Below are 25,763 nucleotides of genomic sequence, written 5' to 3' on the forward strand. Positions count from 1 at the left end.
GGTACTGGCATAGTTGGTTTGTAGAATGTTCTCATAAATGTAATGTCATCAAAGTAACTGCAGACATTGTCAATTGCTGAAGATTTTTCCACGTTTAAACGTAAGAAGCAAAAAATAGTCTCCTGGTTTTCTTGCATATATGATGTTTATAATAGAAGTGTTTGGGATGTGACAGAAGTTAGTAGACTATTTCAGTCTCATCCTTGGTTAAAAAACAAACAAAAAGAATGAAAAGAGGAGGGAGGTAACGAAGGATTCATCCTTTGAGATACAATACCGTGCTTTCAAGATTTCCAAGATTAAAAGGATAATAACTCTTCACTAAGGTAACATGTAACTGCTTATCAACAGTGCTGTGCAAATTAAATGATTAAAACAAAGAGGAATGGAGGGAGGAGAGGTGCTGACAGGTGTGGTTGTGGCCCAAGAGTGCTGTGTCTTGAGACAGAGTCTCCTGATGGGACTAGCAACCATGCATGGGGGAACACGTTGTTCCCACGCATGAGGGAACCAAAGACCAATTTTGGTTTTGTACTTAGGTTTGCCTGAGATTGGACTTGAACACAGTTTTGTTAAGTTCTGGCAAACAGTCCTTGAGATAACTACTCCACCTTTCAAAACTCTGTTGATTTTCTTTGTTAGATAAATTATACTAGTTAGTGAACTACTGATGGATCCAGCGCCTAGAGATTAGAGTTCGGCTGTCATTTATGGGCTTAGGGCATCTTTGCTCCTGTTTTACTAAATGAGAGCATTTAATGGTGTCTAACATCTCTGTACCTTATAAAATGCATTGTACCAGAAGATAAAACTTATCTGTCCACTTGTAAGAACTCCATGGTAAATCAGGAAATACCAGGTGTATATCTCTTGCTATCAATATGCACAAACTGATAATCACTTTATAACAGTAACTTGTGGGTTCTTTTTTTTCATCAGAATCATGAATCGAGTTAAAACCATTTGCAAAAGCTATTGTCACCTATTGGTTCCTTGGCATGGGTCACCAATTTTCTTCAGTAATTTTCTTCAAAATGTGACAGTTACGGTGTTTCAGGAGAAATCTGGCTGAAGAGAGCCGAAGGGGACTCTTTCCCTTGAAAATAAATATTTCCATTGAGAATGTGCCTGAGTCATTCTCAGGGACAAAACCCTGGGATAGAAACCGCAGGGCTTTTGTAGAGTGTTTTCTCCCCGCACAGCTTTCGTTGTCATATGCTGAAAAACTAAATTATAATCTCACATTTTCTTCCTCCCTCATTCTTCTTGCTTCTAAGTTGTAGAGTTCTCAACTTGAGAACTTATTTTCCCCTTTCAAAATGTTCATTAAAGCACAATGACTCTCTCCCTTTTGATGTTGCCAGAGAAGCAGGAACACTATGTAATTAAGCTTCTGTTTTAAAGTATTTCTCTCAACAAACACAGGCTTCCAGGACTAAGACTGCATAATAGATGTTATTAACTGTATGTATAAATAGGAAATGTGTCTCACAAAGCATTATATTCGCTGAATGAGTTTGCCTTATTCCAAAGTCATCTTTTTACTAATGACTCATGAGTTTCCTTTCCATTATTTAAAAATAATGTAATCATAGGCTATTCTGTAATAATTTGACATATCTTATATTCATATCAGAACCTATTAATTAGAGAGAACATAGGTATTTATAATGTGCCTTTATTATTCAAGGTAATCCCTTTAATCCTATTTAAATGGCCAGATAAAAATTAATCCCTTCAAACATCTTTATAAACAAACATTTAAATTCATCTATTTTCATCTTTGTTCTCAGCACCTACACTGAAAGCTTTCATGATTGAGGTTGATAGAAGCAGTAAACAAGCAATCCGGGAAGAATAATATGCAAATTATTTTTCTTTGCAAAGAAATAATATGCCTTTACAAAAGAGTTCTCCTGGTCTACGGGGGTCTAAAATCACAGAGAATTATTTTAAAGAGTTTAGTAATGTCCTTAGAAATTAATGATGCAATCATTCTTAGGGCACAGGGTAGTCGTAGGGGTCCTTGACTCCTCTTATGAACCTGTCTGTCTCATAAAATAAGCAGATGTCTATTTGAAGACTTTTTGGCCCAAGAGAACCAGGGCAGTACAAGGCCTTGAGGTTTCTCAGAGGGTCCTTTGGACCAGGCATTTACTAATGTAAAAATAACAGAGGGAAGCCATGTTGAAGGCAATTTTGGATACTTTTTCTGACACTGTGATCCGTGCACACGCTAGGTCACTGGAAACAGGAGAGGAAGCAATTGTTTTTCCCTGCTGTGAGCAATGGATTTGAACATGCCTCACACTGTTCGCACGCTGAGTTTTCTTTCCCTTTCCTTTCCCCATAACACAAGTGTAAACTGAGCTCATGAAAGTCCTCTGGGTACTAGAAACAACACAGCCTATCCACAGATGAACTGATTATCTTATTTCATTTTTTTCCCTCTACAATTATGCAGAATCAATCAATTAAATAATAACTTACTTAAACCAGAGAGTACTGAAAAATACCTGGCATTTATTTATTTTTAGTTTTTGAATGTTTTTGTTATAGAGTATAGAAAACTTGAGGAACATAGTAGAAGATAATAAAATAAACACCATCAATAATCCTAAAACTAAGAGATAATCATGTAGTTTTATTTCGTTCCAGGCTTTAATATGGCTTCACAATTGGGATCATGCAATAGCCATGGCATTATGTCTTTTTTCATGTTATTAATAATTAGTTACATGGCATTTCCTCTCTAACTTTTCCTTTTCTCACCTCTCATGAATTGCCTCCCTCCCACCCCAACATCTTTCTTTTGTTTTTAGCTGAGGATGGTATTGAAAGCACAGGCTTGGTCCATTTTGGGGAGTTTATTTTCTTGGGTCTCTCCCATGTATATATGTATATATGTATGTATTAACATGTATACATGAGGTATACATGTTAATAAACTTCTGTTTATTTTTCTTTTGTTAATCTTTCCTTTATTACAGGGGGTCCCAGCCAAGAACTTGGAAGAGCAGAGGGAAAATTATTTGTCAGTTTTTACAAAACCATTACCTATTGCAAAAGATCATAGTGGAAGGACACAGTTAGGAATTCCCTAAGGTTTCTCTTGACCAGGAGGAAATGCAGTATTGAGGGAAAATATCCATAATCCCACAGAATTCATACTCCTTCTCTAAAAAAGAGGCTTGGCAGGACTGGTAGTCAAGAGCTAACATAAGTGATATAAAGATCTCTGAAAGAAAAGGAAAATATAGGGAGAGCTGTATTAAGAGGTCCCAGGAGGTTCCTGCTATAAGTTCTTAGTATATGGGCCAAAATACATAAGTATTTAATATTGCTCATTTAAAAATTCTTGAAATAGTGAGTTCTTGGCTTCAGGCCTCTGAATGGAACTTGGAAAATGATTTAAAACTCAAGGATAATCTCTTAGGAATGGGTGGGAGAGAATATTGACTACGGAAACAAAGGACATCGAATAAATTTGGAGAAGTTAAAGCAAAGCCAAGGCACACAACAAAGTATACAGACTATTCCAGTTATCTTATTTTTGCTTTGCCATTAAATATTGGGTTGGGGTTAGGGGTTACCCGACCTTGAGAAACCACATCTGAACCTGATGCAAAGACCTGTGCATCACCAAGAGATCCGAGACTTTATCCGGATGTCATGCCTGTACACTGGAAAACTGTGGCCAGAAACTGTTAGCTGCTCACCAAAACTCATTTCCTCTTCTTCCTATTACACAGATGGACTGTGTTTCCCACCCTTCCCCACAGGGTGGTGTGGTCATATGACTGAATTCTAGTCCATAGAATGTGCGTAGAAGGGGTGTGAACCACTTCTAAGCCTACATCCCCCAAACCTTGTAACATAATCCTTTGTGCCGAGGTATCCTTGAAAGCCTTTTGCTGAAGACGGCAGGACCTCCGACAATCTGAGTCCCTGAATTGCTATTTGGATCACACTTCTCCCACCAGCCCCCTCTGAACTGGAACCATCTTCAGCCTTCACGTGAGCAATAAAAAAAAAAAAAAAAAAAAAAAAAAAAAAAAAACACCTTCTGTGTTTGAGCCATTATCCATTTGTGGATCTATTTATTATAGCAGTTATCCACTTTAAATAATATAGGGAAGGTCTTGACAAATGGCCGAAAAGATGACCAAGCATCTCGAGGCTTCTTTGCGTGGTAATTGCTTACAACCTCAGGTGAGGGGGGAGATCTGCTCTCCTTCAGCAGTCTGGAGGAAAGTTGTTGCCCTTTTGGTGTTTTGTGTTCATTCTAAATAATGGAAGGCCAACTCCCCTGCCCTCCAAAACCACATGGAATTGGTTGTATATTGGAAAAAAAACAAATGTATTACCTGAAGGAGGGACAAGGACACTCAGTAAGCAGAAATAATTTTGAACAGTGTAATCTGAATGTACCAATATAGATAATTCTCTGCCATACATAGCATGATCACCTTAGTTTAAATATTTTTGAGAGAGAGAGAGAGAGAGAGAGAGAGAGAGAGCACATGTGTGTGTGTGTCTAGGGCCAGAAAATAAGCTTTATTTTTCATCTGTTGTCTGAAAATTTAAAACTATGGGCATTTATTATTTAATTAATTTGTTTTTAATTATCAACAGTTAGATTTTAGGGGATGACATTGTGGGTCAATTCGTTTCCTACTTTATAATTTTAAGTATAAAAATTAATTTTAAAAACTGTGAAACAAGTGATAAAAGATCATTTTCCTTACTGAACATAGTAAATGTGTCTTGTTTTTTCCTACTTCTCCAATACTTTCTAATGTTGCTGATATAATTGGAAGGACGAGGTTCAGATTATTTTGAAATGATTACTAATTATTAAATTACTATTTCTGCCATTATATATGAAATCCTTCAATATTATTTATTTTACATTTGATTTTGTTTAATATATTTATAAATTTAACTCTGATTTAGTGAAATTAAACATTAACTTAGTCCTTTAGGCTCTGGGTTGTGTTTCTCCTTTGATTCATTGTGTGATCATCAGGAGTGTGTTTTTTGAGTAGGTTTTCCTGGAATATAATAATATATTTTCCAAGCCCTCTATCTGAGAATATTTTTCATTGCCTTTTTACGTGAAAAAAAAAATAACTTGGCAGACCATGGAATTCTTGGATCTCATCTTCTCCTACTCAAAACTCTCAAAATTAGTTCAATGTCTTCTGGCACTCAATAATGAGAAGAAAGCTAAGGCTGGTCTAATTTTTATTTCCTTGTAATTTTTTTCTTGCCTAATTGCTGAGAGGATTTTGTATTTACCATTGAAATTCAAAATCGCTGCCAAGATATTTCTAGGTATTTGCTATTTTTCATATACAGTATTCCATCAATTATAAAATGCACTTTTTTTTTCCATTTAATGTCTCTGAAATTAGGATACACATCACAATCAATGATTAGAAAATATTTTTTAAATTCTTTTTTTTTAAAGTTTGTTTGTTTATTTATTTATTTAGAGACAGAGAGAGAGAGCAATGAGGGGCAAGAGACAGAGGGAGAGAGAGAATCCCAAGCAGGCTCTTCACTGTCAATGCTGAAGCTGATGTGGGATTTGAACTCCCAAACCATGAGATCATGACCTGAGCCGAAATCAAGAATCAGATGCTTAACCGACTGAGCCACCCAGGTGCCCCAGAAAATCATTTTATGTCCATAGTTCAACGGGCAGCATTTCTTCTGTCATACCCCACCTGAAAATAGTGGTATATTTTAGAATCAGTGGTACCCCAAATTTGATGAAATAATGAACTATAGTTTCTAACATTATATTCTATTTGTGTGTGTCCCTTCGCTGCTCCTGCCTTGATTAATGGACAACATGTAACCACTGAGTGCGTTTCTGTTACTGCCCTTTTTATATTCATCTCTTTGACCTACTTCTTCGCCCTTTCCTGTGCTGTATGTGAATGTTACTTTTACCATTATATCCTTTATTTCCCTGGATGTGTTTTTATGTAGCGTAACTATTTTTCCTTCGATACTTTTAGATTAATATTTTAATAAACTTTTAATTAATATTTTTTAAAAAATAGAAATGATACTTGCACATGGTAAAATTTTCATACAGTGATAAGGGCATATTATATTAATGTAATATAAACTTGACATATATAACTCTGTCACATTCTTTTTAAAACTACTGTATACTACTAATTTATAGTTTTTTAAAACTACTGTATACTAACTTATAGTTATTTATAATATCTTCTTGAGCCATTCCCTCGAAATGGACATTGAATTGTGTCTTGCCTTTTGTTATTGTAGACAGTGTTACAATAAACATCCTCGTATGTAAGTTTTTCCATTTCTGTAGGTGGTACCTATAAAATGATTTCCAGAAGTGAATTGATGGCTGAAAAACGAGTGTGTATGTTAAATTTGTATAGAAGGTACCAAGTGCCCCCCAATGAGTTTATGACAGTTTTTGTTTCTGGCAATGGTCTTCGAATAAGCCTTTTATCCCTGTTACTCGCCCACATTCTATGTTATCAAACTAATTGTCTTTCCCTAAATTGAATTTGGAAAACATTATCTAAGGGGTTTTAATACCCATTTCCTTAGTTCTAAGAAGAAGAGTTTGAGTAATTTTCATGAGTTTCGAATCCATTGTTATTTGTTCATGTTCATTATGTTCACCTTTTTTCTTATTATTTTTCCCATTATGTTCATTAATTTGTAGGAGATAATTATATTAATTTTTCATGAAATAAACACAGTAATTTTAATGTTTTTTAAGTTTTATGGTCTGCTTAAAGCAGCCTCATTCCAATATTATTTTTTTTTAAATAGATATGTTGTTCTATTACTGTTACAGTTCCCTCTTTTTACTTGTTTGTATAACTTGAATCCATCTGAAATTTATTTTAGTATAGAGAGCTAGACATAGATTTAGCTTATGTTTTTATAACATAAAATGGACATTCTAACATCATTTTATTAAATAATCACTTTTCCCAATGTCTTGATTTAAAATGTCAATAATTATAAACTAATATTGAATAATGCATTTTTCATACTTCTAAACTCTCTGTTCTCTTTAATTGATATGCTATATATTTCTGGATAAGCATCAGTTTATAGTTTCTATAGCTTTAAAATACATTTTGTTTTATTATTTTGTATGAATGTTCTACTTAGATTCTCCACCCCCCCACCCACACACGATTTTCATGTTTGCTATCAGGCATCTCTTTTCTCTCCAATAATCACATTGATATTTACATTGAAATTACTTTTGATTTATAGGTTCATTTATGGAGAATTTCATTTATACAGTATTAATTCATCTATTTAAAAACAGGTTTGGGGCACCTGGGTGGTTCAGTCAGTTGAACGTCCGACTCTTGATTTCCGCTCAGGTTGTAATCCCAGGGTCGTGGGATCAAGCCCTGCATAGGGGTCCATGCTAAGCATGGAGTCTGCTTAAGATTCTCTCTTTCTCTCTCTCACTCTCCCTCTGCCCCTCTCCTATGCTCACAAGCCCTCTCTCTCTCTTTCTAAAATAATAAATAAATAAATAAATAAATAAATAAATAAATAAATAAATAAAATAAAATAAAATAAAATAAAAACAGGTTTTATCTTTCTGGTTTCTCCCTCTTTTATGTCCTTTAACAGTTTAAGTTATTTTTTTCCAAACAAATCATATGTATTTACTGTTATATTGTATCTCTAGTCATTTTGACTTTCTTTTCTTTTTTTTTTTTTGTTACTTCTTAAACTGTGATATTTCCTTTCCTTATATCTTCCAACTCATTTGTCAATGGGAAAGTTATTGATCTTTGTATAACACCTTGCTGAGTTACTATTATGCTTTACTTGTTTTTTTAGTTGATTCTCTTAGAGTTTCTATGTACATAATCATATTATTGGCATATGGAAATAATTTTGCCCCCTCTATTCCAATATGTAGATCTTATGTATTTCCTTCAGTTCTGATTGGCCAGGATTTGTTCCAATTGATTGGTATATGAGTCACACAGTTTTTAAAAATATTTTGCATGTCACTTCTTGTGTTACGTGACAGATTTCTATTCTTCATCAGAATAGAAGGTATATGTATATGTGGTTCGTAATGAAATCTTGTAATGTTACTGCACTTTATGTCGCAATTTAGCAGGTATTTCTTTCATTTTCATGCTGCCCCCAAGTTGATAGCTTGGTTACTTTGACATTCTCTCCATCTGCTTCTTTCAAAGATGGCTCATCTGAAGGCTTTCCCCTAGGGTTTGCTTCACCTCAGACTGCACATTAAAAAAAAATGTTAATTAGGGGAGCCTGGGTGGCTCAGGTGGTTAGCGTCCACTTCGGCTCAGGTCATGATCTCATGGTTTGTGAGTTCGAGCCCTGTGTGGGGCTCTGTGCTGATGGCTCAGAAACTGGAGCCTGCTTCGGATTCTGTGTCTCTCTCTCTCTCTGCCCCTCCCCCGCTCATGCTCTGTCTCTCTCTCAAAAATAAACATTAAAAAATTAAAAAATAATTAATATTTAACAAGATAAAATAATACTTACACTTGGTAAAATTTTCATATAGTACTAAGTGTACATATTAGCATAATGTAACCTTGACATACATAAATCTGCTACATTCCTTTTAACCACTGTACATAGTTATTTATAATACTTCATTTAGCCACTCTTTCATAAAAATGTATAGAAAAGCATTGTTTAGACCACCTTGTGTATTGCCCACACTTTCAGATGTAACTATTCTAACTATGACAGAGCTGCTTAGGACTTTTGCTGATTCGGCATCCAGAACCTTTAAGAAACACTGCATCCTAGAGGAGAACCATCGAATTTTGCGCATGCTCTCAGGGCTCTTCTTTAATTTCATCCTAAATTCAAGGTATTTGGCAGCTAGTTTTTATAACCTGAGGCCTGGGGTTTTGACTATGTCTTGGTTTTATAAGGAGGGAGATTATTGTTTTTATCTTTTTATTTTTCAATTTTTTTGATGCGAATGATAGAAGTGAAGGAAAACTCAAATCATGCGACAGTCTTCATTCCTAATGCAGCTGGTTTGCTTTATACTTTATCTTTTAATAAAGCTCTCTTTCATCTTATCTTGTTTGATAAAGTTTATGTTTTCTTATGTTTTATTGAGAACACAAAGTAATGCATTCTAAAATAGATGCATTTTTCATTTTTCTTCTTTATTGAAAAAATGATTTTTATAGGTGTCATTCCTTCTAACTCATTAGACCAATTTTTCCTTCCTTCCAGGTTATAGATTTTTTTTTTTTTTACATACATAATCACTATCTAGTTTGTTGTTTGCTTTGCTTATACTTGAAAGGGGGGAGAATTTGCTGGGTCTTGCCAGACAACAGACTGTGTATAATCTCTTTGATATTTTTTATGGTTAATGTGGGGATGGGGTGGGGTGTTAGAATACACTGTTCAGGTTTTTTCCTGGAAATAACATGATGTTCGTAGCCCCCAGCTAAATGTGTAGTCTGGCAGACATTTATCTGATGCAGCTTGGCTGGTTTGAGGTGAGATTAACTTTGTCGTTGAGTAGTATGTGTCTTTCTCTTTACTAGCTGGTTCTCTAGCTGTTTGCATACCAGAGTTCTACAGCAATTTATGATTTTTAATTTTCTGAGGCAGACGTTTGACTATCTGCTAGAGTCGTCATTTTAGAGTGTAGTCTGGCCTCGAGTAAGCCAACTCACCGTTTTAACATCCACACCATAAAAGACCTTATGGGTCAGTGTAGTCTAAACAAAGCAAGGCCTTCGAAGCGCGAAACAACTGCCATGTCTTTTTGTGGTTGTTGGTATAAATGGCTAGCCTTGAAAATGAATCCCATTGCTTTATAAATTATTTGAATCCTGCACTTATGGAATTATTAAAGGCTTTGAAAGCCTTCCTGTTATATTATTGAATTTCATGGGGGAAATTATAGGCTAGCTCAGTGTTAAAAATGTGACTCTTTGAAGATTTGGACATTGTTTTGGCCCCTTACATGTCATGATTTTTTTCTCATAAACTTCTTGAAGAATTTCTGTTTTGTTGTTGTTGTTGCTGTTTTCAGAAACAAATTATCTGGTTTATTTCTTGCCTCAGTTTGCTGCCTCTTGGTTTTGTTAATACTCCTTTAGGTATTTTACTGTTGTGTAATTTGAATTACGTCTGGCCTGAGCAAAGGAAGCAAGAAGAGAGGAATCTGATTTATGGTCTCGCATTCGCCTCATCAACACTTTGAAATGTTTGGACCTATTTCTCTACTACTAAGAAGAATAAAAGGGTCCTCTTATGTTTGGTGGTGATATTTCTATTTCTCAGCAATTAGAATACTTTCATCTGGGCTTTGAGATGTTAAAATCATTTACAGAAGTGTCAGAGCTGGCGCACAAATATATTCAACCCAACTCTCCTTTTAAGTGGAAATTTTCATAACAGTTGAGTCAGTGCCTAATTTGATTCTCTGTCAAATGCCTGTGGTTTAGGCTAATCCACGCCAGGCTTTTACCTCTACTTTTTAAGTAATCAAACATTGCTTGGATGTGCAAGTTAGTCTAATTCTATATTCATTCACTGAACTATAATGTCACTCCGAGAAACTCTTATATAAATGACGCCCTCCCCTACCACTGAGAAGTGGATCAGAACGCGATACTCAACCTGTGTCCACACAGGCAAAGTGAAGTGCAGCCCTGAATCAATTAGCCAGATATTTCAGATAAAACTAATCTATTGAGGGGGAAAATAGGAGTTTGAGGCTGGATTTTTTCCCCCCCCAAATTGGCTAAATTCAGCAGATAACTAACTGCTCAACTCACAGGTAATTGGCAGCTTCTCTTTGTGGATGTAGGTGTCTAGTCTCAGTCTTTCAAGTATTCAAATCCTCGGAATAAAATCCTATTAGAACTAGAGTTACTCTCTCCAAAAACTCTCCTCTATTCTTGCTGAATTTAAACTTCTCTCCCCCGGACAGGTCAATCCTCTTTCCTTTCAGGATTACCTAATTCAGCAGGAAGGGCTAAGTTGATATTTAAAGCCACTCTCCCTAAAATGCCTCTCATAATTTTAACAAGAAAAGAAGAGAAAGAAAAGCAAAGAGGAGTTCTTTTTCATTTTAAAGCCTCCCTCCTTCTCTCTTTTCTAGGTAGATAACGCCAACATCTATGAGCTTCATCATTGGTAATGTGTTTGAATGAACACCAGCCTCTTTTCTAAGTAAACTAGATAAGGTAAGGTTTTCTTGGGATTAAAAATGATCATGTGCACATTTGAAAACATGCCTGCAGTTAGTCACTGAGGCCATAATGAGAATATAATATTGGTTGATAATGAAGAGATGTCCCATATTTCCAAAGTATTTACCATGTAACTGGGGTTCAAGCCTAACTGGCAGAGAGTCCAAGAATATTCTCACAAATAGCATACCTGCCATACTAATTTGAGGAGGAACACCCAGAAAATGGATGAAATTCATCAGATCTTGTGGACTGGAACAAGAAAGCCTCGGGGATTGATTTTCAAAGGCAAGTTTATAGCTTAAGTGACCAAAAAAAAGAGGCAATTCTTTGTAATGGTGGTGGGGGGAAGGTATCAAATATAAAATTTAGGAAAGAAAGAAGGTAGCCAAGCTTAATATAAAGTCACAGAAAGCCGAGTTAGTCTGAAACAGTAGGTCGTACCTATAGGAAAATAAAGGAATCAGACCAACAGGTCGGGAGGAGATGCTCCTGGCTTTTTAATTCATATAGGTTTTCTGGTGGATTTAAGGCACACATTTCCAAGGTGTCCACTGAGCTGCGTGGCCTTGCCACTTCCAAGATGCTGACATAAAGAGAACAGCAGGTGCTAAAGTAAAATTTACACTGATCTGGTCATAAATGCCTAAATGACAATTCCTGGGGGTTCATGTTTTCTTCCTCTCTTGGGTCAACTTGAAACTAAGACACTCTATTTTAATTTCTTTATGGTGTAAAACTATCCAGAAATGAATATCCTGGGACCCTTTTTAAGCCAATAGCCAACAGAGCAGCAAATCTGTTCAAAGATACATTTCTTATGTGGTACATGCTTAGCATGAAATACCCAGAGAAGGACCATGAAAATCAGTGTAGCTTTTGAGAGGAAATGATCTGCTAACATTTTTGTATATCAGATATTAAAACGAGAAAAACTTCATTTTCTGTAATGGAAGCTGTAAAACAAGTAATAAGAAAACATTTCCATTTACTTTAGTCTACAAATACAAACTGAAATCGCATGGCATATTTGAACAGTAGTAAAGTTTAATTTTTTTTTTTTTTGGCCAAGTTAAAACATACTGCTATATCCATAGAGGACACGAAGGTTAGTGATCAGGTCTTCTTAAATCATTGTACCTTTAGGTTTGTGACTCCAGAAATGCTGAAAGAATCTGGTTCTATTCATTGCAACTACTATGTGCAACTACTATGCTTAAAATGCTGGGAGGAAACCAAGATGAATCATATATAAATCCTGCTCTCAGGAGACCTACCTCCTAGTAGTCAAGTGAAGGCAAAAATAACTAGGAGGTAATTAGGGACTACAAGAAAGTACCTGGGATTGAGGATTAGGAAAAATAACAGGCAATGATTTCTTTCAGCCGGGTAGATTCCAGGCAGTATAATGGAAGCTGTGAAATTTCAGCTACACTTTGAATACTAAGTAGCTTTTAAACAAACAAATGGAGGGGCACCTGGGTGGCTCAGTGGGTTAAGCGCCTGTCTGTTGATTTTGGCTCAGGTCACGATTTCACGCATCCATGAGATGGAGCGCCTCTCAGGTTACACACGCTGCTGATTCTCTCTCTCTCTCTATCTCTCTCTCTCTTTCTCTTTCTCTGCCCCTCTGACTCTTTCTCTCTCTCTCTCAATAAATAAACTTAACAAACAAAGAAACAAACAAAACAGAAATCTCCTCCAGGCTGAGGGAATAAGCATGTCTATTGGCTTCTCTCCTGTTTACCATAAGTACAGTACTGGGAACATAGTAGGTGTTTAAGAAAAATTGACAGACTGAGTAACTGCAATAGTTTATTTAGCAAGAGCATGAAGTAAGGAGAAAGAAGATGGAAAATGCAAGGTGGGAAATACAAGCCTCACGTGATACTTCAACACGGATGTTTGGATTTCATTCTCCAGGCAACAGGCAGTCATTGAACACTTGTTTTTAAAAGTATGTCATTTTAAGCAAGAGATGATGAGTGACTGTTGCTTTAAAATGATCTTCTTTGGGGGGCACCTGGGTGGCTCAGTAGGTTAAGTGTCTGACTTCAGCTCAGGTCATGATATCACGGTTCATGGGTTCTAGCCCTGCGTCAGGCTCTATGCTCACAGCTCAGAGCCTGCAGCCTGGTTCGGACTCTGTGTCTCCCTCTCTCTCTGCTCCTCTGCCACTCATGTTCTCTGTCTCTCTCAGAAATGAATAAACTCTCTTCTTTGCATGGTGAGAGTATGTGTGTAGATAAAGGGGAAAAACTTCCAGTATGGAACGAAGATTGCTCTCTGATAGATAACTATAAAATAACCACACCAAAAATCAGATGTGATCACTCACCTTCCATAGAAGAGAGAGTCTCAGGCAGCAGGTTTTAAATGCTCCTCTTCTACAAGCAAATATTTTCATATTACAGAGCCTAATGTGACATAATGTGTTTGAATACTCACCGTGTAGACTATCGACTAAAGTTGGTGTCGCCATTAAACTTGTGTTTCTGTGTCTGTGTCGGCCAAGTGGACTACACACCTCTTGAAGTCAGGGAACACGTTTTAGTTGCCTTGTTATCTTGTGCGTCTTCACAGGTGATGTTCAAAATCAGGGGAACAACCAATTGAGTGATAGACTTCCCATATTCCAATTTTCTGATGCCCTGCATACCTAGGAACAGAGTTGCTAAGTTAGTTAAAGGGTTAATCATGCCACCAAGAAAAGAAGTTGGTTCTGTGCGTCAGTCTCCGTGAACTTTGTTGATCACATCTTCCCATGACCAGTAATTCCTTTGTCCCCTTGCTGACAAAATCGGATTTCTGAGCTTGCACAAATCAGAGGACCAGAGCCTGGATTATAACAACTTTGCAAGGTAAATGCCATCTTGTGTGAGAGAGAGGAGGCCTTCCCCAATGACATTTTGATCTCATCACGCCTGACCTTCCAAAGGGTTCAAATTAGACACAGTGCTAAGTTTTCTTACGTTAAATGAGAACAAAATAATAAACAAAGGTACCTTTGTTCCAGAAGGAGCAACCTGGGCTAAGTGGAAAGAAAAACTTTTCGACAACTGTCATGCGCTTTTCCCATATTCTGAGTTTCACTTTTTGAGATGTTAAGAAACTGTCTCTGGGCCTATAAGGATTTGAATAACCTAAATGGCCTGGGGGAGGTATGGTCTAAGCTTGCTCTTTAATTCCATGACGCCGTAATTTTTTTCCACCTAATTTGCTTTTCAAGCTTTACCAAAGTACGAGGGCGAGCTTTACAAATGCATTAATAGCAAAACAGATGACAACTTTAGTATAGGCCCCATTAGCCATGTCAGTATAAACGCATATACTGAGAAAGAGAGCATTTTATTAAATATCACCTGAAGACAGCAGAATAGAAAACAGCAGAGAAGAAAAATGGTCCCTGAAAAATTTAGTGCTGAGGAACACACGCTATATTTTTTACCATTTGCCATATTTACTGAAAAATCAATGGCAGATCTCCCGTAGTATGACTGTGATGTGACAAACTCTTATTACAGGTTAACATCCTATTACACCAGTTCATTTGTGTAAAACTTTCTGCTGGATTGGCAAATATTAGTAGCATTGTCAGGAAACAATAGCTAGCGTTTTCCAAGGATGAGAAGGAAAGGGGCATCTCTGAGAACGGTGATATTTAATTATTGCTTTTATTTTGTACAAATATCATACTCAACAAAAGATTGAAGATTACTTAAGAAAATGAACACAATCCAACGAGGTAGAATAAACATTTAAAGTAGTGAAGGAATGTAGTAAAGGACAAGAAGATTAGACAGATAGTAAGAAATGAGAATTGAGAGTAGGTGTATGCGTCACATATTGGGAGGTGTTTTTCTGTTTTTGTTTTTGTTTTTTAATTCTCAAGTGAATTGGGCCATGCATGTGGCTTTAAAATTTTGAGCAGCCAGCTTAAAGAAGACCCGATCAGCTTTATGATTCACAGTGTTTAATGAGATTAAAAAAAAAAACAAACCAGGTCATTGCTCATGAATATTCTAATTTTTTCCCATTCTATGCCCAGAGATAAATTTCTCTTGTGGATTCTCTGAGAGAGCACTGGAACATGGGAGACTTATATTCTTACAGTACTTTCACAATGAGCTTACTTATAATTTTCTACTACATAGCCTGGTGGAATTATACCCCAAAGCAACAAAGTAATAAATCTTTGGGGAACTAATAGAATGTGCTTGAGGGGTGGTGCTTCCTGCTGGAATGGTATAATGAAAGACAGATTTTAAAGCATACTAAGGACTGGATAGGCTCTGCCTCCTCTCGAGGTGCGCTCTCTCTCACTCTCTCTCATTTTTCCTATCGTCTTTTTTATTTGAGCTTGAGATTTTTAAGTACCTGGCCTAGGTAACTGGCTAGACTGAGCCATACGCTTCAACTGTTAGTCCCGCTGGGAGTAAGATTAACATACCTTTATGAAAATCGAGGAGTGACAAAAACATGTACGTGAATAGGCCATTCGCCTCCCACAGAGGTGACCTCAGGATGTGGCAACATTTTCCCCAATAAGAACAATCTCTTTGAGGACGTGAAGAAACATCTTGGCCATGATGTTCAGAGGGAACCAGATTCATTTGGCAGCGTCATGTCAGGGAGTAAATAAAAACTGATTTGTGTTCTCATAAAATTTTCAGTGGGAACTGACAAAGACAAATCAAATAGAAATGACGTCAATCACTGAAATTTGAATCCGAAAATTGATAGCACACACTTACCTGGGGGATGCAGAATTTCAGAAATTAAGAACCATGGGAATGAAAATATCAGGGGAAGAAAACACACTCAAGCCTCCATCACCATCTGCTTGTTCTTCCTTTGTGTACCTGAAACACTCATCTCGGGTCCTCAGATTTATCTGTCTTATAATATCCCCCATGGAACTGGAGCCCCGTGATGACAGGATTCCATTCGACTTATGACTTTACAGCAATTAGTATCAATTTTGTTTGTCTATTATGGTAGGGAAGTCAGTATTGTTTGAATGAATTAATATTGCTGTTTTTTAGCCCCATTCACTTAAGTGAAAACCACTTTGCTAGTTTAGGAATGACCAAAAGTTGCATTCATAAATCGGTCAACTATCGAAATATTATACTTGCATAATAGATTTAGGATGGGGATCAGACAGGAAGAAAAATTAGGGGAATAGGTGACAAGTGTAAGAGCCTAGAACTTGACGGGAAGAAAAAACCCCTAACAATAGTTTTTTGTTTTGTCTTTTTCTATTTTTGCACATCATATTTCACATAGTTGAAACAAAACGGAACAACAACAACAACTAAAACCATTCGGTCGCACCCTCGTACAATGTTGGTTCAATATCTGCCATCCAACATTTAATTCTGGTCTGGCGAAGACGAGAACTTTGAATTTTGATGCTGGTGGGCGGGGCTGCGGCTGCGTGGAGCGGGGTGGAGCGTCTGCTGGATCGGTGACTTCTGGATCTGAGTCTGGGAAGTAGGTGCACTTGCCCTGATTCTCAGCCGGTAAATGGGTATCCTCCCGACAGATTCAAAGTGGTTCTGGCCGTGTTTAACTTCTCTCCCCGTGGGGGGCTAATCTCATAAAGATTTCAGCCACACAAGCAACAGTGTCTGGGGTGTAATGATTGCTTTGAAGTTTGTTTGCTCGGCAGTGCATTTAAAGCGTTTAAATGTTCCAGGAATAGGATTAGATGCCCCAGTGAATTCATTTCATTTACCCCCAGCAGTGGTTTCCCGATGCTACCAGAGGTTTACATGGTATCAATTTAGAGGCATGCTGCTTTTGAAGATTTTCCCCTTCACCCTCTCAATTTTCTCCCTCTCTCAGGGTCTTGCCTAGAAAAATATTAGGGGTCAGGGCTCAATAGAAAGGGGCATTATTGCGGTGCCTTTAGGGCATGCTAAAGATAATTTTCTGCATCATCTTCTGAAGTGTTGTTAGCTCCATGAGGAGAAAGAAGAAAATGAGAACAAAATTAAGGCTATTTTAAGCTGGCGCAAAAATTAAACGTGAGTGTTGAACCACTGTTCAGTCGCAACCTCTGGGTCAGTCATGCCTTTTAGAAGTGGAGAATTTTGAACCCGAGTCAGTGCACAAGCTATATCGCCGGTTCCTTTCAGATCGCCTCTTGAGGCTTCCCCCTTAGGAATTACGATGATGCTATACCATCAAAAAACCCACATACTGTCTTTGAAAATAAGTAGTTGACCTTGTAGTGGGGCCTCAATGCCTAGCACTTTTATACTGAGTCATGGCGTCCTGATTTACCAAACAAGAAAAAAAAAAAAAAAAAAAAAGATTTAGTCTTTCTGTGTACATGGAAGGGAAAAAACGTTCTGCTCAGCTACTGTGCCCACTGCAAATCATCACTGGGACCAGCAGGAATTAATATGGAGGTACTATTCCAATATTCTACATGTGGAAAATTTTCATGAACTTGAACAAGATCTTCATGGCATAGGGATATATTATTGTTTTTCAACATCCACACCCTCCTAGGTAGCTCAAATGATATATTGTAGCTAAAGGGAAATTTTGTTTTTGCACAAATTGGAGGGGATATTAAACCCACACTTGTCAGATAGACTTTTCACTGAGTTTCTGGTCTTAGGGGATTGATGTATTTCTTAGGCATTTTGGTTGTTGTTATCTTTTTCTTGAAAATAAATTGGAAGTACTATATGCTCATTTTAGAAAATTAAAAAAAAATGGGAACTTATAAAGAAAAAACAAAAATTACAGGTAGATTTCCACAATGTTGATACAACCACAATTAAGATAGTGAGATATCCCTTATTGTTTTCTATGTATATTTTTCCATAATTATGATTGTGCTATAAATACTTTCTTCATGTAGGTTATAAGTATTTTCTCATGTCGTTAAAATGATTATTCAATGTAATTTTAGTGGCTGAAGAATATTTCAGTAGATAAGTATACCGTAGTTTATTTCAATATTCCTTTATTGTTGTTGTTGACATATAGAATTTTCCCAACCTCCTGGTATATAGTTTCTATGTAGTTAGCAATAATTCTTTTATTAGGATGGATTTCTACAATTGGAATTATTGGGCCAAAAATTCTGAACATTTTAAGAATTCTGATATGTATTGTCAAATTGTTTTTCAGAAATGCTCTATCAGATTATGAGAGGTTTAATGTTTAAAAATATGCTTTTTAGCTTTTTGTTCCTTGCCCAAACCCCAATCATTTGCCAATTTTTTTTCTTTGAAGATGTTTGTGTTATTCTTCATGATTTTTTTTAAAGCTCATCACATTGGGGATATTACCTTTTTCCATGTTTGGTATACATATCTTCCCCCAGGCTGAGAACCATTAGATTTTGCATCTCCCATCACATTCTTATCTTGCTGTCATAGCCTCTGAATAAACTTGTTTAAATGACAGATGCTAGAATTTACATATATTATTGGTGTAAAATATAATTTTGTACTTAGAGATTATTAGTAACCATTTCAGTGTTACAGAGAACCAATCACAAATTTTTCTACAGGTGTGATAAGACATTTTCTATGGGAACCAGATACATTTCAACTAATTTGCTCTTTAGTAGATGATCATGCTTCTTCCATTTTCTCCATGCACCCCTCACCCACCTTTACCACCTTATCTCTGCTTTTCCCTGAAGGAAAAGACTTTTCTTTCTTTAAAGTAGAGTGAGCAATCAATTGATCTTGTTTTCCCACTGTCTGGTTAGATCACCTAGGGACCCGCAGCAGATCTTTTAGAGTACGGTTTGCTTACCACACACAAAAAGCTCTGCATGCAGAAAATGTTAATATCATTCTGCTTGATCCTATTTTAATAGACTTGGAACCTTCCATACTTAGTGTTATGATACTTAATCAACTAGGCAGTGTGGCTTGAGTGCATTAATCTTTGTGGAGATACATCTCTAGACATTTCATTCATTATGCCAAAAGTGAATTTGTGTAATCTCTCACTGTAGTTACTTTATAGTTATTATATGCTTAAGAGATATTCTAGGCACTGGCCAGTTTTTTTTTGTTGTTGTTGTTTATTTTTCGTTTTTGTTTTTGTTTTGTTCTGGTTTTTTGATGACCCAAGAGAAGCAGGTGGGAACTGCTTTTGACCTTGAGTTTAGTATTTCTGTTTTCCCGTAGTCAACACCAATTCATGATCAAGATATATTTTACCCTCACTTGAAAAAAGGGTGCCTTGGTTTCTTAGTTGGTTAAGTGCCAGACTCTTGATCTCAGGGTTGCGAGTTCAAGCCCCGCGTTGGGCTCCATACTGGGTGTGGAGCCTACTTTAAAAAAAGAGAGAGAGAGAGAGAGAGAGAGAGAGAGAGAGAGAGAATTAATAATGGACAGCCTAGAATATATGCTCAGATAGCAGACAGTTAGAAATATTTGTTGCCTTTCCTGCAGTTATTTATTTTCAATGCTTTTTAAAAATGGTTATAATATACTAATATACACAATTACAGAAGTATATTAAGCTTATGTTTTAGGGTAAAAAGGCTTGTTCCATGACATGACCTACGGGAGAGATTATGGAGGTCTTCAACTATACATGCTGAAGGAACAAACACCACTTAAGCTAGGCTCTGCTTCCTAAACAAGTATTTAATCTCCTCATTAAAGATATATGAAACTAAAAAATCAATGAGCTCCGGTGGTTAGAGCTTTTTAGTGGAACTAATGGATACACCTTGTCTAACATTAGAAACTTCACTTGTGGTTTTCAGCTGCACATGAGGAGAAAACATGAATCTAGAAATAAGGTCTCTGGCTAGAGTAATAATTGAGCTGTGAGTTCTGGATATGCAGGCCTCATAAATATATAACGTATGGAATAATGTATTGCCAATTCACATTCTCTCACATTAAATAGATATAGTGAACTCTTACTATAAAGCTTAAGATTAAAGTCGGCAAAATTCTGCTTGGATACATGCCCTATTGAGCCCCATTAGACAGACTCTTAACTGTGTAAATTTAAACCTCTGACATGCTGACATCATGAACTATTTAAACTGAAAAAATATTCCACAAGACGTGTTTGGAGATATAAAAAACAGACTTCCTCTCACCAGGAGAATGTAACTAAAATGTATGTTTCAGGTAAACAATATCCTGGTCATTTGGACAAACATCCAGAGCCTGAAATGACTCTCCTATAAACCACTTTATCAATAAAACTCCAGTATCCCTAAGAAAATCTTAGGGCATTCATTACCTATTCATTTTGCTGTTAGATATCAGCGGGTTTTTGGGCTTTTTTTTTTTTTTTTGCCTACGCATATTATAAACGATGCAAAATAAATGATGAACACAGAAAATAGATAATAAGCTCCATGAGGCCAGAAACTGTGTCTGTCTTTTTCAAAACCTCAAGTGGGGCTCACTGCATAGTAGACACACACATTTTGGCTAAATTAGTGAATGGGATAGTGAAGGTCATACAGGAAGGCTGGTCAGAGTGCGCACGAATGCAGTAATCCACCTTGGATCATGAACAGTTTTCAAGATACCATTGCACATAGTCCTGACTCCATTCATTTTTTCAGTCTTGGCTTCAATAATCTTTGTGGAGATCCATCTCTAGTCATGTCATTCATGCGTTTGGAGCTCTCACTTAGAAAGAAATGAAAGAGCCGCATGCATGCAAAACTCTACTAAATTTACAGCCTGACCAAAGGGATTTGCTTTTACTTCTAAGCATACAGCCAGGTGTCCAGGAAGAATTATAGAACAAAATGTCTCAGGGAAAATGGACAAGAGTATTCCATGCAGAATTTTAGTCCATGTCCCTTTTCTCTGAACACTAGGGAAACTTGTACCACTACGAGTGCAGAAAGCATTCATGCAAGTTTGTCAGAAGGCATTTTTAAGAAGTTCAAAAGGATCAACTCTTCAGTGGTTATAACACTGCGCAAGGTATTGAAGCACACAACACAGAATTAGCAAAAGGGAAGAAGAGACTCCAAATATAGAACAGATATGTGACCCTTGACCATACCAGAGAGGCTTATACCAAAACCTAGCACAGAGTTCACTCAAATGTGCCACTGTACCTTTTACTTATGTCTACAATCATTTCTTGCTTTTTCTCCTTCAGATAAATATTTAGTAATCTGTCTATGGTTGTTTTCATAGTGTAGGTGCAAATCCCAACTTTAAAGAACTCCTTTGGCCGAGAGGACTGAATTATTAGACCCAAATGACAACTTTGTCATTATCTATCCTGCTTTTCCAATGGGGCCGATACAGGTGAGCACACCCTTACAAGCTACTCGTCACGAGCTCACATAAAATGGCATGTAATGATGAAACACCACTCAGAATGATTCATTATAGCCACGCCATTCTGGGGATCACCACCTATCTGGGCACAGCTGCTGGACTTCTTCAGAAATCATCATAAACAGCTAACAGACCCTTGGGTCATTTCTCAATTTCAGTGGGCAAAATTATACTCACCTAATGACTCAGCATGAGAGAAGTTTTGAATCTCAAAATAAGGAACAAAGAAATTTAGCTGAGGTCTGGCTCAGCAGAAATATCTAGGGATTGAAAAAGAGCTCTCCTTTGTGATGAACATGAATTGATCAAACATTTGTAAATAAGATGGCCAGGTTCCTCCTATATGACTTTCATTTTGTGGAGTCTAAGGAGAGCAGAAAGCAGAATCTTCTTGCCAAGAACATAGCATCCCTACTAATAAAATGCCCTATCTTCTCCCAATCTTAATGAATTCTGTCTGCGAGATAACCTTTAGGAGAAGAATGAAACTGTTTTTTGGCTCCTAGATTAGTGGTTGTATTTTTTTTTAACGAGCTTATGTGATTTTACAATGGTATTTTTAAATCATTATGCTTACTAACAACTGTTCTTGTTTTATGTTTTATAACCTTTGCAACTCTATAAATTTTATTTTGATAATTCACCCTAAGGCAATTCAAAGCCAGATATATAAACCAAATATAGAAAGTAAATATTGTTGCGAGGGCATGCTTTTTGGTAAAGAAGACACTGTTGCATATGGTAAATGATAGCCATATGGGGTGCAGAGAGAAAATGATTGTCCATAATTTTGAAGAGAGGAGTCACGGAAAGGAGTGAGAATAGATGCTGCTTATCGTGAGGTATTGAAAGGGAAAAAAAGTAGCTTTAAAAGTTACTCAGAGTCTATAAACAGCAGGTTTATCGTAAAAACGCAGGCCATTGTCTCCCCCTTTGTAAATTCCTCTTTAGTGGGATGCCTTGCTGTTTCTTGAGCTTTGCTTTTACCATGTCTCTACACTGAAACATGCATTTAGATCTCAGCTCAAATGTTACCTTGTGAGTGGCCCTTTCCTGAGGACCGTATGTAAATAGCAAGAATCCATCCTACTTTGTGTCCCTTCACCCTGCTTCTTCCTTTATTTCTTCACATAGTACTTACCTGTCAAATAAATATATTCTAACATATATATAAGAAATATAAATTTGTATGTAATTTATAGATTATATTTCTGTAGTATTAGTCATCTCTTACTATAGTAAGTTGCATGAGAAGAAAGCACCTTCGATTTCTTTTCTGTTATCTTTTTGGTGCATTAAACTTTGCCTGGCACATAGCAGGTGCTCAAAACATTTTGCTGAATGAATGAAATTATGGACAGATGGCAAGGAAGGGTTCTTAAATAAAATCTTAATGTTTAGAAAATAAATGTACACTTTATAATACATTCACAGTAAGCAAAATCCCTGTCTAGGCATTGTTTTGTTGACGGCTTAACATGCAACCTTCAACCATAATAATTCATGTCATGCAAAATAAAGTGTGTATTCTACACTTTTGCATTAGCAAAAATTAGGCTTTTTTTTAATGGGAAAGAAAGGGGATCAAAACATTAATGTTAAGATAAATACGCAGTAGAAACATCTGAGAATTGAATACTGTTAAAAAATGATGTGATTCTTGGGGCTCCTGGGTGGGTCAGTCAGTTGAGCATCTGACTCTTGATCTCAGCTCAGGTCATGATCTCATGGTTTGTGAGTTTGAGCCCTACATCGTGCTTTGTGCTGGCAGCATGGAGCCTGCTTGGGATCCTCTCTCTTCCTCTCTCTCTGCCCCTCCCCTGCTCACTTACTCTCTCTCTCTCTCAAAATAAATAAATAAGCTTAAAAAAAAAAGATGGGCTTCTTTGCCAGAATGTAATTATAATTAATTTATTTTTTGTAAAGAAAATTGTTGTGTGTGGGTGTTTAACAGAAATTTTAGAGAATACTGGAAACTGTATTCACATTTTATTTTTATCATCAGAGGTAATTAATGTTAATGTGATGCATACCTCACAGAAGTGTTTTAGATGAGATTTATAAAGAATTAGTATTATATTTTCTGTGTATTTTGAAACATGCTTCTTTTTTCTATTTAATCATATATCAAAATATCTTCTCATATTGTTAACTGTTACTCTACATGACATTTTGATAGCTTAATAGCATTTTACTTTATGGATGAAAATTATTAATTTAGGTAGTCTCCTATTATTGGACATTCACATTATTTATTCCCTTTTCCTGTTAGAAACAAATTGCAAAGAACACCCATACAGTAAACCTTTATACCTACCCATGATTATCTCTTTAGGATGAATTTCTGTAAGTGGAAATTCTAGGGCATAGGGAGTATACCCTTTTCATATACTTTATGCTTACTCCCAAATTATTCTCCAGAGAAATTATAGCACATTATTTTTCCTAGTCAGTGTACAGAGTATAAGTATAGTAATTTTATATAATGAGGAGAAAATGTTGATATTTTGACAGCCAAAATTGAAGTTTATTTTCAAATGAAATTGTTTTTTATTTGAAAAATGACTTTAATTCATGCTTATGGTAGAAGGTAAGCTCCCTGAGAGCTTACAAGTCATTAGCCGCTTTGTATGAGGCCAGATGGTGAGAGGTCTGGGCTAGTTGAATGGTCAGTGAAATTCCATGGAGGTCAGGAGTTTCAATGGTTTGTGAATATAATTATTAAAACAAACAAACCAAAAATACTATTTTAAAGTTGTTTGCAATCCTGTTATAGGAACTTATCCTTTATATAAAGCTAACTTTACTTATAGAGGAGCTTGTGTGTATAAATTTTTCAGCAAAATTTGAAGGGGGAGTTGGGGGTCACTGTGAAGCAGTGTTTGAGTTGATAAATAAGGAGATAGGAGCCCAGGAGAAGAGGAAGTCATGAAAATCAAGTCCTCAGGACTGTGTTGAAATATAAGCAAGAAGCTTATATTTCCTGTCTCATTGAGACAGTGGAGAGATGGCAATGGTTGAGTCAAGTTCATTAAAATCCCAGAGACATTGAGGCTCCCACCTGATATCTGGCTTGTATAGTAGTAAACTCTGGATATCATTTTTGAAGACCTTTTAACATGAATATTAAAGTTGTCACAGGAGACAATATTCAAAGCCAGTTCTGTTATAGTTGCCAGGAGATCAAGAATAGTGAGGAGAGTAGAACCTCTTAATTCATGTTTTCTATGGGTCATGATGAGATAGTAAAAGCATATAGTGACTATAAAGACATATCAGCATGAAGAACCTTAAACTTGGGCAGAGTTGCCAGATTTGGCAAATAAAAACATTGCTTATATACCAAAAACTTGTTTGTTTCTCTGAAATTCAGAGTTAGTAGTGTCCTATGTTTTATTTGGCAAGCTTAAGCTTGTGTGTCTTATACGGATGAAGTAACCATTTAGGAGATGCATGAAATGGTAACAATGTGAATTCTATTTGAAAAACACAGAACATTTAAACCAAAGTGGTAGATTCAAGGCCTTGCAGGTGAAAGTTCTATGAGATTAGGTTCCAGTGTAGCAGTTGCATTTACTGACTAGTTATCTCGTGAGCCAAGCAAACTTCATGTAATTCCTAAATTACATGAAAATGGGATTCATAACACTCTTCATTGGCCTGTGGCTAGTTCAGTACAGATGTGCAAGACCCTGAGGCCAAGGAACATAACTACTTTAAGTGGAGACCTACAAAACTTTAGTTATATTGATCTCTTGAAACATAAAATCACACACACTCACTGCCATTGGCTCACTGTATCTGCCTGTCTTAAGAACAGGACGGATGAAAACCTCAGAATTTCCCTAATATAACTGATACCAGTACCTAAGAAAATCACCTTCCTGGTTTTGCTCAATGTTTAAATCTCCGGCCTCTCTAATATTGAAGAAAGTTACTGATATTATTTATCATTATTATTTATAATTTATAATGAGTTATCTCGATAAAGCCAGCAGCCAAAAACAACTTTATCAAAGCATAATCTATTAATCTCTATTTCTATTTTTTAATGTGATATATCCTAGAAATTTAATGCATTCCATTGATTTTGGAATTAAAGAGACACGGGCTTGAGACCCCAGTTTGCCACTTCGTCTACCAATAATCCCACCTTTAGGTATATACTCAAGAATAGTGCAAGTCTGTGTTGCCACAGACATGT

This window comes from Panthera pardus, unplaced genomic scaffold, assembly GCF_024362965.1.
Source record: "Panthera pardus isolate Hobbes unplaced genomic scaffold, ASM2436296v1 HiC_scaffold_24, whole genome shotgun sequence".
NCBI lineage: Eukaryota > Metazoa > Chordata > Mammalia > Carnivora > Felidae > Panthera > Panthera pardus.